Below are 18,441 nucleotides of genomic sequence, written 5' to 3' on the forward strand. Positions count from 1 at the left end.
TTCAGCGGAGTGAGCGGGGCCGCAACGGACGCGCGCAGCACTACGTAGGTAGTGCGCGTGACGGCCATTGGCTGACAGAAGCACGCAAGGGGTTAACTCAAAATCTTAATAAAAATTATTAAAAACTAAAGAAAATGGGGGGGGGAAGGACATTATTGTGGTCTAGACACTTAGATATAATTTTAAACAGATTTTATTGTGTCAAGTGTCAAATACAATGCAGAGCTCTGTAACCCAGAAGCTATCTGCTACAGTCTAAAATACAAACAGTTGGCATTGACATTTAACCCGTTAAGCGCACCGCAAATTCCGCCCCAGTGCGGTTTTTCCATTGCGCGAACGGGATCGGAACGTTCAACGGACGTGCGCAGTACTAGCGAGGTAGTGCACACGACGTCAGCCGAACGTTCGCAGCACTTAAAGGGTTAAAATATACCTTTTCGAAAATAAACAATAAAACTTAATACAACCTCCCCCCCCCATTGCACCATTTGAGCACTGCATCTCCAGCGCCACCTCTACTCCCACTACATCAATAAAAGTTTCCACATATTCATTGGTTCCTTACACCTCAGTCCTGCGTAGTCATCCCAGGATCGTAGCATCTCCAGAGGAAATGGGCTCCAGGTATAGGCCTCGATAGTCCGCCCATCGCTTTCAGATCTTTGGATGTTTTTGCGGGCAACCCCATGCCTTAAATATAGGAATCTCCAATCCCATGTTAAAATCAAGACAATTTTCCATGCTGACAAGGAGGACGGGGCCTCTGCCTTCCACTTTCGTGCAATATCTCGTTTAGCAAGTGTAAGACCCAACAGCACTAGATGGCGTTTACAAATATTTCCCCCAACACCCTCCATTATATGTGAAAGCACCAGTTTAGACGAGAAGGGGGGCTCCCATCCCAGCACCTCCGCAAGACAGGACAAAACCCTCACCAGAGCTTTGTGAGTGCTGCACACTGCCACACCGTGCGAATATGGGTTCCCTCTTCCTGACCACAACGTAGGCAAAGTGGAGATGCCACGCGGCCTGCCCTTCATAGCCTGTCCCTTGTATATCATACCCAGTGTAAGTAATTAAATTGAATTAGCCTGAGCCGCATCGCAATCGCGGCCTCCCGAGGGAAGGCCAACGCCTCTGTCCAATCATCCCCATCCAATGGGCTGAGGCCTCCCTCCCAGGCCTCTCTAAGTTTATCTAGTGTGGTGGGACAGTTTGTCACTAGGGACTGATAGATTTTGTGATATTGCAGAGCTCCCATGAACACTTTGGCTTTGATAGGGCTAAAGTCTGGGAGGGACTCCAGTCCCGTAACACTGGGAAGGATGGCATGCCTAAATTGAAAGTATTTATAAAATTGGGTCTTCTGCATCTGATATTCCTGTTGGAGATTGTTACAGGACTTCAGAACCGTGCCCCGCAACACATCTCCTAAGGTAGACACTCCTATGTTATCCCAGCCTCGGAAGCCCGATAGAGCAGCTAATTGTGGCAGTCTCCCATTAGACCAGAGTTTAGTCTCCTTTGTCAACCTGCCCCACCACCCCACCTTCCGAAGAGCCTGCTTCCACACCCGGAATAACACCCTTGTTACCGAAGGCAGAGTATGACGCAGTTAGGTTGAATATAAAAGAGTATGTAAGGTTTTTGATCCCCATGCATCTTTGTTCCACCGCATATACGTGGTCCGTCCTGTCCCCATACCACCAGTCATTCAATATCAATAGGTGCGAGGCCATATAATATAATTGGACATACGAGGTGTCCAGCCCTCCACAGTACGTTGACTTAAAGCAGTTCCGCAACACCACTCTGGATTTGATTTGATTTGATTTTGGGTTTTCTAGAGCGCACAGCTACCCTAGGGCATCCCAGCGCTAAAAAGACCACGGTACTGAGGAAGAAAAGGACCGGGGAGACGAGCTCAGGGGAAGAGTAGAGTTTTTAGGCGTTTCCTAAACCTGAGGTGGTTGTGTTCTTGCCTCAGGGAGAGAGGGAGGACATTCCATAGTCTAGGAGCATTATAGGAGAACAGGCGGCCGCCTGTTCTGGCCTTCCTAATTCTTGGGACATTTGCAAGGGAAAGAGAATTAGATCTTAATAGTCTGCTTGAATGTTGTTGAGTCACAAGTGTCCTGAGGATGGGAGGGCCTTCGTTGTGCATAATTCTATGGGCAATGCACAGGGTCTTAAAGTTGACCCTCTCCTTTACTGGCAACCAGTGCAGGCTTCTAAGGGCTGGTTTGGCCGAGTTCCTCGCTGTGGTTCCTGTGAGGATTCTTGCCGCCGCATTTTGTGCACATTGAAGTCTATGCACTACCGAGGCTGGGGACCCCAGATACAGAACATTTCCATAGTCTAATCTGGAGTTCACCAGCCCCTGCATCAGGAGTTTCCTGGACTGGAGAGGGAGTAGATGTAAGATCTTTCGTGCCATCTTTATAAGGCCGAAACAAGTTCCCGCCGTTTTTCTCGCCTGAGTTTTAAAACTTAGATGCCCTTCCTGCCCACAAAAACGGACCCAGGGCCGAGTTGACCTGACAAAACCACGAAGGGGGGACAAGGTATGGGTGATTCTGCAATTGATAGAGCAGACGCAGTAACGATACTATCTTGAAGATGGCCGACCGACCAGGAATAGAAAGGGGCATGTGCGACCAGGCTTGCAGCTCCTCGCACACCTGCCGCCATATCGGCTCAATATTTCTGCCCCAAGACACATTTGATGAATCGGACAGGAAGACTCCCAGGTACTTTACTCCCACTGTAGTGACCTGAACTGCCGAGGCCCAAGGCCCCAGTTCAGTTTGTTTCTCCAGTATCCACAAGGTGGATTTACAGGAATTCATGAACAAGCCTGATGAGTCCCCGAAAATTTGCATAATATGAAGCAGCCTCAGCCCACCCTGTTAATATCTGTCAAAAAAATAGGACATCATCGGCATATAATGCGATGAGGTCTGATAACCCCTGTGCCCATTCAAAGCCTGCCACCTGTGCATCCATCCGCACCCATGCCGCTAAAGGCTCCATTGCGAAAGCAAAAAGAAACTGTGACAATGGACAACCCTATCGGGTGCCCCGTCCAATAGAAAAAGTAAAAGAGGCACACCCCACGATACGTACCAATGCCATAAGGTCTGTAAATAATAATTTTACATAAGACAAGAAGCGTGGAACCATTTTTAAACGATCTAGAAGGGCAAATAAATACGTCCAACTAAAGGAGTCATATGCCTTATCCATAGGAGTGCAGCTGGCTCCCCCAAGCTCCGAACAGTGGCAATGGCGACCTGAGCTCGACAAATCTTATGCCGCTTAGCTCTCTGACGGTACAAAAGGGGGTGGTGATGGACGGCTTAGCTCTCTGAGGCATAAACCCGACCTGGTCTGCATGAATCAGGGAAGTAATATGGGATTGGAGGCGGTTGGCCAAAGCCTTTGCCAATATTTTAGCCTCTATGTTCAATAAAGAAATAGGGCGATACGAGGCATGTTGTTCTGGGGGTTGGCCTGGTTTATGAAACATGACCACATCCGCGTGCCTCCAGTTCTGCAGGAGGCATCCGCAATCCTGCGCCTCCTCCACCATCCTAAGGAGATGGGGCTCCAATTTCGTGGCATATTTCTTAAAAGACTTGCATGGAAATCTGTTAAGGCCCGGAGGTTAAGTCTCCTAGAGCTGTACTCAGCTCCTCCTCTGTTTATGGGAGGCCCAGTTCTGCGCGAGCCTCATCAGAAAGGGTCCGGGCGGAAGATCCCCTATGAAACGGTGTATCATATCTTCTGGTAGGGATTCCTGGGGGGTATATAGTTCCGCAAAATAGTTAGCAAAGCTTTCAGCAATCAAAGAGGGATCCCCGAGGATCTTTCCATTGGGTCATGGTATACCGGGAAGAATCAGAGGGCACAAGGCCCTCTGGCACAGATGACGGAGTAACTTGCTAGACTTATCCCCCACTGGTGAATCCTACTACGGGATGCCAACCACGCCAATCGGGCCTCGCCCATCAAAAGATCGGCATGGGCCTGTCTCGCCATCAGCAACTGATGGCGTGCTAGCCCCCCTCCCTCCTCTCCCGTTCAAGTTTCAAGATATGGGCCTCTGACCTCAGAAGCAACTCCTTTAAGGCTTGATGTGCCGCAGAGCAATACGATATGTCTAACCTCCGTATAGTTGATTTCATTGCCTCCCATAAGGGCTCAGCTGCAGTCACCGACCCAACGTTAAAATCCAAGTATTGGTCAATTGTCTGCCCTCTATGTTCTCTATACTTGTCATCCTGCAAATTCCAGGGGGAGAGACGCCATTGAAAGGGTGACTTCGCAGGGCCCAGCTGCAGCATAAAGTACCACCGGAGAATGATCTGATAATCCCCTCTGGAGAATTTCTGCAGCCCTTACCCTACTGGCTGCTCCTGATGGCACGAATAGATAGTCCAGTCTGGAGATATGTATTGCCCTGTTCCTCTCCATGCAGCCTACGCCAGGAATCCACCCAGCCCAATTCGGACGCCAGGAAGTGTAGTTTGGTGGTTTGACAAGCAATGGGCAGTCCACCTGGTCTCCATCTATCCCTGGGCACATCCATCACATCATTCCAAACTCCCCTATAATTGTCTCATCAGGTATGTCCGCCCACAGGGTCGTAAGGTGCTCAACCAATGTCCAGAACAATGGCGGGGGGCATAGACACTACCCAAAATCACCTGCTCCTCATATACAGTGCCCTTTATTATTATTATTAAAGGGGTTTGTAAAGCGCCTGGTGACGCCTCCCGGCGTGTCCCCGCGCTGTGGAGAGAGAGTCATAGGAGGACGGAGAGAAAGGGGCAGCTAGAGAGCGAAAAGATAGGTTTTCAGCAATTTTCTAAAAAGGGGACTCATTCTTATCTAATCTGATGTTGGTGGGGAGGGTGTTCCATTTGTTGGCTGCTAGAGAGCGGAAAGACCGACCTCCCATTCTAGCTTTTTTTGTGAGCGAGGTTTTGAGCAAACCCATTCCCTTGGAACGGAGGGATCTGTTGGGCTCGTAAGGCATAGCTAAATCGGACAGATAGGATGGAGCTTTCTGATGGATAATCCTATGGCACCAAAGAAGTGCCTTGAATAGTATTCTCTTACTGATTGGCAACCAGCCCTTGATAAAGACATACCTCCCTTGAGTATCTGTCCACGTCTTGGAGTGCTTATATGGGACCCTTCGGTGGATGAGAATGGAGACACCACAGGATCCCCTCGTGAACCCAGAATGGAACACTTGAATATAATCATATCTATGAAAACATAGGGCCTTTGTTCCCATTAGGTGAGTCTCTCGCATCAGCAGAACGTCCGCCCGATAGGTGTGGCCTGCTGGAGTATAGCCTCCTCTTCACCTTGTCCAACGCTCCCCTGACATTCCAACTTACTATCTGGAGATCTCCTGCATGAATCAGCAGCCTATCTGTGGGGGCAGCCATCTATAAAGCTGATGACATTAGTGATCAGGACAATGAACAACCAGTAAGCAGGCAGTGGTGCAAAATAACTGATGCAGTGCAAGCAAATAGGAAGAATACCCCAGGGCATAATACGTAAGACAATTATAAGCTAGTGTACAATTAGTGGTCACGTATAGCAGTGTTCCAGTGCAAACAGACAGTGTAAACACTCCAACTACCCCCACCCCAATACCTCAAAACTGTTGAAGTATCGGTTGCGGCGAAGGTGGCATGTCCCGCCAATGGTTCCCCCAAAGCCCACCCATAGTCAACAGGCGTTGCCCCGCACTTTTGAGAGTCAAGCAAGGGCACTAGCCCCTACTCTCGCTTTGTTGGTCAGAGCGAATAATCTCAAGAGTTCCCCAGCTGAGAAAGTTCCATTGTGATTACGAGGCCGAATTCCCTGGCCGAGGCACTGAGGCCGATCTGCTGGAGTCCCTACGGGACAAAGAACAGCGTCTGGATCTCGATCTTCTGGTCCCCTTAATAGACTTGGATGGTTTACGAACTACCTCGCTAGACTAAGAGTCCAATTCCATCCTGGGCGGCCTGACCTTTACTGTTTCATCTGTCCAATTAAAGTCATCTTCGGGAGATTAAAAAAATATTGTACAAGACTGGTATACCACTCTCAGTCTGGCGGGATACAAGACAGCATACAGGAGCTTCAACTCTCGGAGGCGGGCCTTGGGCGCCAAGAATGACTGCCGTTTCGCTGAACTAATCTAGTATAATCCGGGAATATAAGGATACGAGTGTTCTCAAATTGTAGGGATGCTTTAAGGCGGGCCCGTTTCAAAATAACGTCCGCGTCGTGATAATTTAGGATCTAAATACAAGTGCATTTGTTCACCCTCTCTTCTTGTACATGCACTTACAATATTGTTTTTTCCTGTCAGCTTGCCTACTATGTTGTCCACTTCCACAATATATCGGACTAAAGAATGGTGAATATCATTTCGAAGTTCCAATTTTTCAGGTTGTTGATTTATGCCCTTTACTGTGGCATAAAGTGAACAGAGCTTTGCATCAATTAACGTAGTCACAGAGGCTGTACATATGTTCAATCCTACAGAGTCTGAATGAGAATGGGTTGCAATTTCCTCTCACTTCCACAGCATTCCAGCTTTTTATTGGAGATAAATTGATTATTAATCAGTATTTTTCTGTTTTAGGAAACGTGCTCGCACATATTTCCAGAGTAAAAAAATATCACTGATTGCACTGCATAAGAGAAATTCTATTTGCTAATGGGATTTCGTAGACACTTTTCAAGATGGAAATAGGGTGTGGATTAGGGCACTGGAAAGTCGTTTGTGTCTGCACTATCAATATCAACCAAAGCTTCAACTTTTGTCTCGGTCTTCCTGGTGAATAATGGCTATTACTATATTAATCCCACCTGAAAGATCCAGAGTAGACCCACCAACCATACACTCTGGTTCACGGTAGGCGTTTCAAATGATTGATCAAACTGGCTAATTATGGCCATACCTTCAACTTCTATTATGTTCCTAAAGAGTAATTCTTGCATTTCGTAACCTGGCAGTTAATGGTGTTAGAAAAAATTAATTACCTACAGTTTGTGCTAATGAGAGCTATTTCTGTTGCATCACTTTAGCAATAGTTATGGGGATTTAAATCCCATAGTGCCTATTAACTTAAGCCGCGTCAGTCCCTTAGCTTCCGCCTCTCTCTGCGCTACCTCCTTGATTTATTTACAATTAGGGCACAAGAAGGGCCACCACATATCTCACACATTTAGGCATGAAAACCGAACCCTCAAGGTAAAGTGCACTTGTACCAGTAAATTGTAATAACGTAACCCTTCCCAATTCCCTAATCTGAAAAAGCATGACCTATCACCTCCTCACTTCAGTAACCACACTGGTGCATCCTGAAAGGCAGAATCGTTCCCAAGATCTGCTAAATCATATTCAGAATCCTCTCCATAGGTTCACGCAACCTGCGCGAAGATTAAAACTGAGAAATGCTGACGAAAAACCCCAGAAACCAGGCCTTCTTAAGCTATGCATCAGAAGCCTAGTATCTATGTGGATAAAGAACCTAGGACATCAGCAAAATTGAATGACCAATTAACTTAAATCAGTAGGTGTGAAGAATGGACAAAAAAAGTACAATTGTATACAACTATATATTTAATAAGTATTGATTAAAAATCATATAGAAGGCAAACTATATGATCTCAGGTGTTTACCCTGCCCTAGGAATCTACACTGGTACCCAGGGGGTCCTTGTTTTTCTCACATATCAGAAGCCTAGTATCCCATTCCAAAATAAATCTGATAAACACAATCTCTCCTCCACTTCAGGAATAAATTGACATTCTTCCACTTTTGTGGGAGGAGGGAGATTGTGTCTGGAAGTGACTACATTAACGGTCTACCACTCACAGAGGCATACAAAGCAAACATCTGCAGGTCTTATGTAACCTTTCTTCCCAACAGTCTTCAGCACTGTTGGTTTACATCTAGGACCACACTATCTAAATAGCCATACACTCAAGAGGTTTGGATTCCTTTAGTGGACAGTGGAAACCCAATTGTTTTGAAGCAGAATAGAGGCAGACATCAGAAATCAGCTACTACTGTTTAGTGGAGCAGCCCAATCCTACAAATGCATGAACAAGACTGCCCAAAGCCTCCTGGCATTGCTGTTTTAGGGATGTGAAAACACCCTAGTCAAAACTAGGCTGGTGCCTAAGGGAAGCCATTTACATAGAACACATCTCGGAGTAAATCACTTCTTGGGGTAGATCATCTGCTACAAATGGGGTTGCAAAAATACTTAACTATCAGAGAGCAAAGATGGGAATATTTCCATAGACAAAGCAAGCTTCTCAGCAATAATCTAAGTGAGCGCTGGGGATTTGAATTCACCCTACACAACGCTGTTCCTAAGGGTGACAGTGAAATTCGGGGATAAATACCTTGCCACTGTCACATGAATACATGCTCCTACAAAGTTTGTAGTGTTAAGCATTTTGACTAAAATAAATTGAATCATTGCCGGGTAGACATTCATGAGTTGTGGGTCAAAATTAAAAAATTCTGCCATCAGAAGTAAGTGAAGAACACGGGCAGCAGACACACTGCAGCAGAATCATGACAATTTAACCCCCTCCCCTACGTACAGCATACCCCTGACCAGTTGTTCCGAAACTTATTTGAAGAACTCTAAAGGAGTTTTGAAAAGAGATCTCTTTCTTAAGTAACCATCAAGGTAAACAAATGTAATAAATCTCTCCCATCCCTCTGATTAATCATCACAACACTCCGCGAGTCTGGAGAAGTCAACTTGCCTATACTTACAAGTGTACGTACAGTGAGGTTGTAAGCATGGCATTTGGTTTGTGAGTTACGGTTTGCATACCGATTGAGAAACGAAGCTAATCATAAATGGCAAATTTCAATAATTGTGTTTCTATCGCGTCACTTTCACTGTGATTTTTTAAGTTACCTACAGGTTTTAAACATCTGTTAAGGTGTTATGAATAATCCTGCCAAAACTATATTTTAACGTTTTTTCCAGTGACTTTCTGGGTTTTCTGTGCTCAATTTAGCTTGCATTCAATTATTTTGCTTCAGCCATGCACTTTCCCCCACCACTGGCACTCAAACCATGTTTTGCATGGACATGCATTTCCTCTTTCCCTCCCTATTTTAAACTTTCTGGTAGCTTGAGTTTCCTCCTCACCATTGGGGTACACAGTACTGTGTTTCCGCGTTTAATCTGCAGCAGTCCTTGATCAGCGGCGATAGTGCTGCTGAAAGTGGTGCGCCTCTAGCAAGGTCTATTACGCAGCAGCATGGGTTGCAGGTCCCTAATTCAGCTGGGTTATGTTTGATAAGGGTGCTGGTGCTCACTTCCTTGAGCCCGCAATGCCAAAACCAGCTGAGAGAAGGTTGTGGCTAGGGCCTGCGTTCAACACGCCCTGGTCAGCCAACTTCTACTGCACCCGACCTTTGGACATTCAGGTGGGGCTGGCCTCCTTTGTGCTTAATGGGAGATTCGCTGACATGCATGCATCGATGATACGGGTCCTCACGGAACACTGGGGCGACATGTCAGCGGAACCCGAGACACACCTCTTAATACAGTACCTACACGTCATGGGGGCGGGTGCACACGTTGTACACTGGCTAACGCAGGCGCTGAGGTCCCACACAACGAGCCCCCTGCAGTCGCTCAGGGACAGATTGACTACTGACAGGGGGGAGGACTGGTCGGATAAAGAGTGGGAAAGGATCCTAGAGGGACCACAACACATTCCCCGCAATTCGAGATTCAGAATCATACAGTTCTACATCACACACAGGGCATACCTGTCCCCGGACAAGATTAACCGCTACTTTGGCCTGGATACGTCCAAATGCCCACGTTGCGCGCTACTGAACGCAGATCTCCTACATATGCTGTGGGCATGTCCCAAGCTACGGACCTACTGGCATGATGTCACCACGCTGTTGACGAAAGGGACGGGGCTAAGCGTTCGACACGACTGGGACACTTGTGTACTGGGCCTCCTTACCAGGACGAAACATAACAAGGCGCACATGAGGTTCTGGGATTTAGGGCTGATAGCCGCCAAAAGACTCATAACCCGCCACTGGAAGGCCACAGAACCACCGCTGACGAAACACTGGAGTGCCTCCCTCACCTACTGGGCGACCGCAGAGGGCACAGTACTAAGTAGAGAGGAGACGGCGGAGCGGAGGGCCATACCGATAGCCCAGATATGGGAGGGTTTCCTGCGAACATTCACCAGGGCCTGCCATGACAGAGGGGCGATGTAGGGGGAGAGTAGTGAGAAAGGGGAGAAACAAGAGCCGCGCGCAGACGAACAAGAAATATCACCCCCGCGACCCACCGCCCTCCCCCCCTCCCCCTCCCCCCCGCTCGCCCCCCCCACCTCCCTTGTCCCCCCCCTCCACCCCCGCTCCCCCACCCGCTCCACCCTCCCCCCCGTCTGTCGACGGGAGCCACACACACAGGCGACTCCGCTAATGCACTCCCACCCCGGGATTCAGAGATATCACGCGCCACCCGTACCACCTTCCTGTGAGCACCACTGGGCGGCACCCTACGAGACCACTCCGCCCGAAACCTTCGAGACAGGGCCCGTACTGCAGCATCCCCTCCCCAAGTTTGGGTTCTTACATCCTCATCTCCTTTCCTATTCTTCCCTAGATTGGAACAGTGGCACCCACGGCAGAGGTCGCCCCCCAGTTGACCACACCAGATCTGCCTTCCTACTCGCACCTTCACTTCTAGTACACAGCGCCTATGAACAGGAGTGCAGCACATTTGCAAGCCACTGCCGCAACCTTCCACCCCATGACAACGACACCCTGAACAATCTAGCCGTCCACAGCACACGTACATGTCACCCGGAACCGGGCCTGGATGGTCATTCACACTGTCGGGGAACATCACACCTAATTACTGACCAGAAGGCTGCGGATGCCGGGGGGGCGGCCGGTCATCAGGCTGCCCACCTGGGCGGGCGAGGTTGGATGCCCTGGTGGGAACGGCACAGCGAGTTACACTGTGATAAAACAATGGAATGAATGGTCTGGGGCATGCAGTGTCCATCCATGAGACAACAGGTGGAGTTCTTTATATACTTGTGAATTTATTGGATTTTCAACCATCGTCAACATTCGCTCTGATACTGTACGAGCCACTCCAATTGCTGTTTCCCCTTTGAATTATGCACATAAAGAAATGTACCTGTATACCAAGAGTTTCAATAAAACAGATTTAAAAAAAAAAAAAAAAAAAAAATGGGAGATTCGCTGACACTAAATCACATTCACATACCCACTCAGAGCTGTGGGCCCACCTTGGACCTTCTGAGGGTCTACCGATTTGTCCTTGCCAGGGGTTTGCGTACCTCAAGGCAAAGTGAACTTCATGGGCCGCCAACCCAGCAGCAAAATGCACTTTTGTTTTAATTTAAAAAGAAAAGGGGGCCATTTACCTCCCTGCCCCCACCCAGAGGGCAAGGAAATGCTCTGTCTGTCCTCTTATAGCTCCTTTTTTACATTTAAGGACGCAGAGAAGAATTCCCCAGGTCCAACTTTGGCAGCCGTCCTATACTGGCAAGCCTTTCAATTGGCTTCAGTTCTACAGACAAAAAAAATTGTAGAAAAATCTTTCTCCTCTAAGCAGGTTTGAGTAATTTTCAAAATGTGGGTCCATAAACTCAGGTTTGCCTACCATCCGTGGACTAACGACCAAGGTATCTAACTTGATTGAAAGGTCAAATAAATTTCAAGCCCTCCCGAGGCACTTTTCCAAAGCTAATTTCCCACTCGTTTTAATAAACATTGAAAACTCAACCCCCTCATAGAAAAAAACATCATGCCTAGAATTTTAATAAGACACGTAAGGGTTTTGCCATTTCTTTTTAGCTCTGTGCTTGTTCAGAAACCAACGTATCTTCTACGGATCTTACAAGTGCCAATATCACTTTCGATGCGATCCCGGGACCTCAAAACACCTTCCTCGATAGTTTTAGCGCACACAGCACCCGAAAGAGGAAATGCATTTATGATCTTTACAGCCGCCTCCATTCATCCACCAAGCCTTCAACAGGAAGAGCATCCAAACATCAAGGAACACAAAGGAACTGCGGCTCGTGACCGTCTCAAAAGTGCATTAAACTTAGTATTCTAACTATGCGTTTTTGAAGGAGGGTGTATAATTAAATGCACTTTACGCCAAAACCGTGCAACACCACCATTGGGAACATACGTTTTCGGGAGATGTGGGGGCTGGGGGGAGGAGACGAAGACTATGAAGATTCCATTGAACAATCTCCACTCCGCTTCCCTGCAGCGTCTCACATGCCTCTCCTCCCCCCCCCCCCCCCCCCAAAAATAAATAACAGGTGGGAAACGCGGCAATGTTCTGGAAGCAACAACCTATGCCTAATTTTCAGTAAATTTAATTTTATACAAAAAAATACCACTTACCGAAATTAACACGAGGTACGGGTTAACGACGTAGGTGGATAGAACGGCATTGGGAGTAAAACACGGGGCCCGGAGTAGAGTAAAACAGATATACATTTCCTTCTGTGTTTAGTTTAGTCTTCACCGGTGGAAACATTCATTTAGAGGACGGGGGAGGCGGTATTTTTTACACAGACCTAGGGGTGTGCGGCTGAAGGTACTGTTTGGAAAGGCAGGGGGCGTACGCAAATACGAAAGGTGTGCTAATGGACGAAGAGGGGAAACGAAAGGGAGAGCAGGCGACTCAATATCTGTTGATTGGAATGTACTGGGTGGAAGAACCGTCATTACCACGCGGGGGAGAGATGCATTTCGATATTCGGGTACATTTAAACGGGTCAGTTTGGAGTAGAAAGACGGGTTAAATAGCTTTAAAATTTCCATACCACTGAGTTTATTCCACAACACCCCCTCCTCCCCGGCTGCCTAGAGCTTACCTTGCCGTGTGCGGGGCTCAGGTGAAAGGGCCTCGCCTCAGGTGCAGAGTTGTAAAACACTCCGGACTGCGGGGCCGCTCTCTGACCCTTCGAAACGCCCAAAGGAAGGTGCGGCGGCGTCTCCATGCAGCGCTGCCTCTGGGCGCCTCATCCCAGCTGCTGACCCCTCCAGGCTCCTGCAGCCCGGGCCCCGGGCAGGGCCAGACAATGAGCGCGCGCGGCAGCGGCGGCTGGGGTCGCCATGGGGACGGCGGGCGCGCTCCCAGGCGAAGATGCTGCAAACCTCCCGCGCGCGGTGCATGCGCGGCTGCACCACATGCCCAGCTGACGGAAACGCTCTTTTCGATGGCGTGACTAATTTACTGAAAAAAAGACGAAGCTGGGGAAATGCTCAAGTGTGGGTCAATGATTATATGATACGCATAAACCAGGCAGAGCTCCAGGACACAAGACTCTCACCCAATTAATGAGAATGTGCTCCAGTGACTTATCATACCAGATAGTGCGAGGACACAACACTCTCACCCAATTAGTGAGAATGTGCTCCAGTGACTTATCGTAACACCTAGTGCTCCGACAACGTGAGATCCATTGGGTTTGGTTAAACTCTTTACTGCCAGGGAAGCCCTTGTTTGGATGTTATGATTCACGTTTATACCATCATAACTTAAGGAGTATAAAGTGCAAGAAATTGCAATATTTTGTAAAATAACCACATTTTCTGAGGACTGTCAAAACAGACGCAGAGAGACTGTGTGTGCGTTTTTGTCTATAGTATGTAAAAGTTCCTGGTGAATTCCGACAGATACCTCACCATCCCCGACTAAAAGCACCTGTTGATTGGAGTGTATGCTTTGATTGGGAGGTATTGTGCTTTCACAAATAAAGTGCTTGCCCTCCACATAGCTGTAATCATTTTATTTATCAGGCTGCCTGAGCTTGAACTTTACGGAGCACACACAACATTGTAATACTATAATGCTATGAAAGGATCTTAGATAACTAGATAATTTAGGGTCATTTTTTCTGGCAGCAGGACAGATGAGAGGGGGTCTGATTAACTTTAGACTTTAGGGTGCAGTTTTGTATTTGAGAACCCCAGGTTACATTAATCAACACATTTTTAGGTCTGCCTTGACAGTGCAACTGTCGCCCTAACTTATGTGATCATCAAAAAATAGTTTTTAGAGTCCTTCTGAAAAAGAAGCTTAGCTCCACCCACACGTTGGTTTCTTCTGAGTAGAGGATTTGATTAGAGGGGGGCATTGTGTCCTTCCTAGTCCGGTAGCATGCAAAATGAACACAGAGCTTGTAACCAACATATTTATTCCTTAGCCTACAACATTCAACAGAACTTCTCATTATCTCTTAACCATTAATTACCACACCTTAACACCTCCACAAATGGTTACGTAATTAACATAGCATGTGTGTTTGTAAAGCGCACATTCTCCACAACAGGTATCCTGGTGTTGAATAACAGATGTTTATTGCTATCCAACTCAATGGTACTCATTTGATCGACTTCAGAAGGATGAAAGGCTGAATGGACCCTTCAGGATTTGAACCTGTGACAATGAGGTTGAACACAGGCCTCTAAAGTGGAAGAATTAGTCCTCTAAGCCACCAGACCCAGCTTTTGGCTTTCTTCATTCTTTCATTGAGTCTGCCCAGAACCATGGGGTCCTGGCGCTCATAGTTTTATGATAATACCTCTCTCCCTTGTTAAATAAAAAGGTATAAACAACAACAGCATTATATTTCTTTGATAAGTCATCTAGGGGGTCACACTTTTCTGCAAGATCGTGTGGTATAAGGTAGTTGAGGTGCACCATGAGTAGAGATCAAGGATAAAGGAGTTGATGTTTGATCTAGGCTGTCAGGTGTGTCAGCCCCATCTGGGATTACAGAGGCTAATGAATGTCGAGATAGATGTCTGAAATGTGACGAATCCCTTGGGAGGGATTTTCCATGACACTGCGCCGGTATCATGCGTCCCTTGCAATTCACAACTCTCAGATCCTCAGCAGCAAATGGAGGATCTGTTTTCCACTTCCGTTTTTGTTTGACAAGAACCCGTCGCCTTCGTTGAAGTTGATCTCCTGAATTCTCCAATATTAATCAGCATGCATCTTCATTTGAGGTTTCCGAGCAGTGTCAGTGGCACAAACTTTGTCAGCATTCCAAGTTCATCCAGTTTTCCACTGTGGTAGTTTGGTTCTTACACCTCTCCCAAACAGCAAGGTGGCAGTACAGTGGTGGAGTGAGGAGTCGAACGATAGGCATTGAGGGCTTGACATAAGGCCTGACTCAGCTTGATCCCCTCCATCAAGGTGCGTTGGGTCACTCTTTTTAGGGTGCCCATAATTGTTACACACCCGATAGGGTGTACTTTTCTTAATCTTGACATTAAGTCTAGTTAAAAACTTCTTAAACTCCTCGTTATCGAACGGTGGACCATTGTCATATATAAGGATGTCTGGCATACACCATGCTGCAAAAATGTTATCCAGCCTCTCAATGACCTTGTCATGTGTTGCTGATGACATTTCCTCCACCAGAGGAAAACGGGTATACTCTTCAATGACTACTATGAGATGATTTCGACACAGTCTGTCACCGCACGCTAAAAACATGCTAACACAATGCCGGAATCCAAGAAAAGACCCTGGATTGGACCACCCCTTCCTCACCGGGAGAACCCAGAGCGTCTGCCTCCCCCCTTCCACTCCAAAGCCACCAAGATCATCTGCGGCGTACCCCAAGGATCATCCCTCAGCCCAACGTTGTTCAACGTATACATGGCACCGCTCGTCCACGTCGCCCAACAGCCCGACCATAACATTATCTCCTACGCTGACGACACCCAGCTGATCCTCTCGCTCACCAAGGACCCCCACACCTCCAAAACCAACCTCCAGAAAGGAATGAAGGTCGTCGCCGACTGGATGAGGAACAGCCGTCTGAAGCTGAACTCGGACAAGACGGAGGTCCTCATCCTCGGTTCCACCCCCTCAGCCTGGGATGACTCCTGCTGGCCGACGGCACTAGGAGCACCCCCTACACCTACGGACCACGCACGAAACCTGGGGGTCATCCTAGACTCCACACTCTCCATGACAAAGCAGGTCAATGCAGTCTCCTCCTCCTGCTTCAACACGCTCCGCATGCTTTGCAGGATCTTCAAGTGGATCCCCACCACAAAAAGAAAGACGGTCACCCAGGCCCTCGTCAGCAGTAGACTGGACTACGGCAACGCAATCTACGCAGGAGCCCCGGCCAAACTCCTGAAACGGCTCTAACGCATCCAGAAAGCCTCCGTATGCCTGATCCTCGACATCCCGTGCCGGAGCCACATCACACCCCACCTGAGAGACCAGCACTGGCTCCCCATCAACAAGAGGATAACCTTCAAGCTCCTCGCCCACGCACACAAGGCAATCCACGGCACCAGACCAGCGTACCTCAACAGCCGACTCAGTCTCTACACCCCATCCAGCCAGCTCCGCTCTGCAGACCGCGCCCTCGCCACCGTCCCCCGCATCCGAAGAGTGACCGCCGGCGGCAGATCATTCCCCCCACCTCGCTGCCAAGTCGTGGAACACCCTCCCCATCCGCCTACGGCAGACCGAAGACCTCCTAACCTTCAGGAGACTCCTCAAGACTTGGCTCTTCGTACAGTAGTATTTTTACATAGCGGCGCATCAAAACAAGGTGATTGTGAAGTGATCTAGCATGCAGTTGTGATCAGTGACTTATATAAAAGTGAGAGAACGAGGGGAGGAGGGTGGGATGTTTGGCCAAAATAATGTTCAATAGGAGTTATTCCTTTGAGCCACAAAGTTTGGCAGGTTCTCTGGAATAATCTCTTTCGTCCAGGGGTTTGTCGACGTTTCGACCCTAGTACAGCCCGATTCCCTGGTCAGAGCGGGCCTTCATCAGGACAGGGAGGTGCCGGAGGGGTGATGTCGCCTGTAGAGTTAATTAAAAAGGCATCAGGTCTGGATTAGCATTATCTCTAGGACACAGGAATTAATGGTAGGCGATTCAGAATTTACCTCTGGGGACCAAGAAGGGTCACACCCAGACTTGACTTGTGCTGAATCTTTGTGGGCAAATTGCTTTAATTTCCAGCGGTGACCGGATTTCTGAAATATATGTATAAAAAGGGCATATCAAATAATAGCCCGTTTAAAATGCCAGTGTAGACAAGTGCCTACATAAGGCTTCACTTACCCTGGTCCAAGGGTAGGAAGCTCATTCAATTCCTTAAAGAGCCTCTCCTATGTAAAATGAAGGAAGGAAATGGGGGAGAATATTAATATTAGAGCAATAGTGGTCCAGAACACTAAAGATTATATCACAGAAATTGAACAACAGCTACAAGTGGAGAAAAGCTACCGCATGATTCCCCAGGACCCCACCCCAGAAATCAGAGGACTTATAGAAGTAACAACACAGGAGGGAATGAAAAGTGGTTTCCTGAGCCGGCATGAACATGATTTTCTAAACCAACTGGAACCGAGAATCCCCACGATATATACATTACCCAAGGTGAATAAGAGACTGGAGAAGCCGCCTGGGAGACCTATAGTATCAGGTTGTGGATCAATCTTAGAGCCATTGAACACATTTATTGACCATTTCCTGCAGCCCTGGGTCCCCATGACAAAATCATATGTCAGGGACAGAATGCATATAATCCAACTGCTGGAAGGACAACCTTTTGACTACATGAGCCATATTTTAGTCACACTAGATGTATCTTCTTTATATACATCCATTCCACAGGATAATGCGGTGGAAGTGATTAGAACAACATTGGACAGGAGACCAAGGCCACACTGGATTCCTACCAGTTTCGTAATCTCATTACTAGAAATTGCAATGAATTTTGGTTTTAAAAAACAGTTCTATCTGCAATGCAAAGGAGTGGCTATGGGGGCAACATATGCCCCAAGTCTAGCGAATATGTTTATGGATAAATACGAAGAAGAGCACCTGTATGACACAACAAATCCATACCTAGACAAGATTGAACTCTGGAAAAGGTATATTGACAATGTCATATTGATATGGTCGGGTGGAGAAAGCGTCCTGGAATTTTTTAATTGGCTGAACAGCAGGAGTGAAGACATTCAAGTTACTATGAACCACAGCAGGGAGGCTATCGATTTTCTAGACCTCACATTCAAGATCAATGATGGCCTGCTATATTGCGATCTCTATCTCAAACCCATGGAACGGAACACGCTACTGATGTATGGGTCTCATCACCCCAGAAACCTAAGAGATAACTTACCATATGGACAATACCTGAGGATAAGAAGAAACTGCACCCAGTGGAAAGACTTCTTCAGAGAATCTGACAATCTGACGACACGATTGAAAGCCTGTGGTTACCCCAGAGGACTTCTGAGGCGAACCAAGAAACGGGCCTGGTACCAACCAAGAGACCAACTGCTGGAGGTTAAAGAA

The 18,441-nt window shown here is 47.6% G+C and overlaps 1 protein-coding gene across 2 annotated transcripts in view; it reads right to left on the reverse strand.

The window, feature by feature from the left end:
* The window catches only part of B3GNT4 (UDP-GlcNAc:betaGal beta-1,3-N-acetylglucosaminyltransferase 4), a 106,880-nt gene that overhangs the window by 42,641 nt on the left and 45,798 nt on the right, over positions 1-18,441 (reverse strand). Inside the window, exon 1 of one of the 2 annotated variants that reach the window (XM_086942974.1) lies at positions 12,964-13,085. The exons of the other annotated variant lie outside the window; for it this stretch is intronic. The gene's annotated coding sequence lies outside the window, so the exon portion shown is untranslated. Of the gene's footprint in view, positions 1-12,963; positions 13,086-18,441 lie in introns of those variants that run through there. 2 annotated transcript variants of the gene reach the window in all.

This window comes from Lissotriton vulgaris, chromosome 11 (genome assembly GCF_964263255.1).
Source record: "Lissotriton vulgaris chromosome 11, aLisVul1.2, whole genome shotgun sequence".
In the NCBI taxonomy this organism is placed as follows: domain Eukaryota; kingdom Metazoa; phylum Chordata; class Amphibia; order Caudata; family Salamandridae; genus Lissotriton; species Lissotriton vulgaris.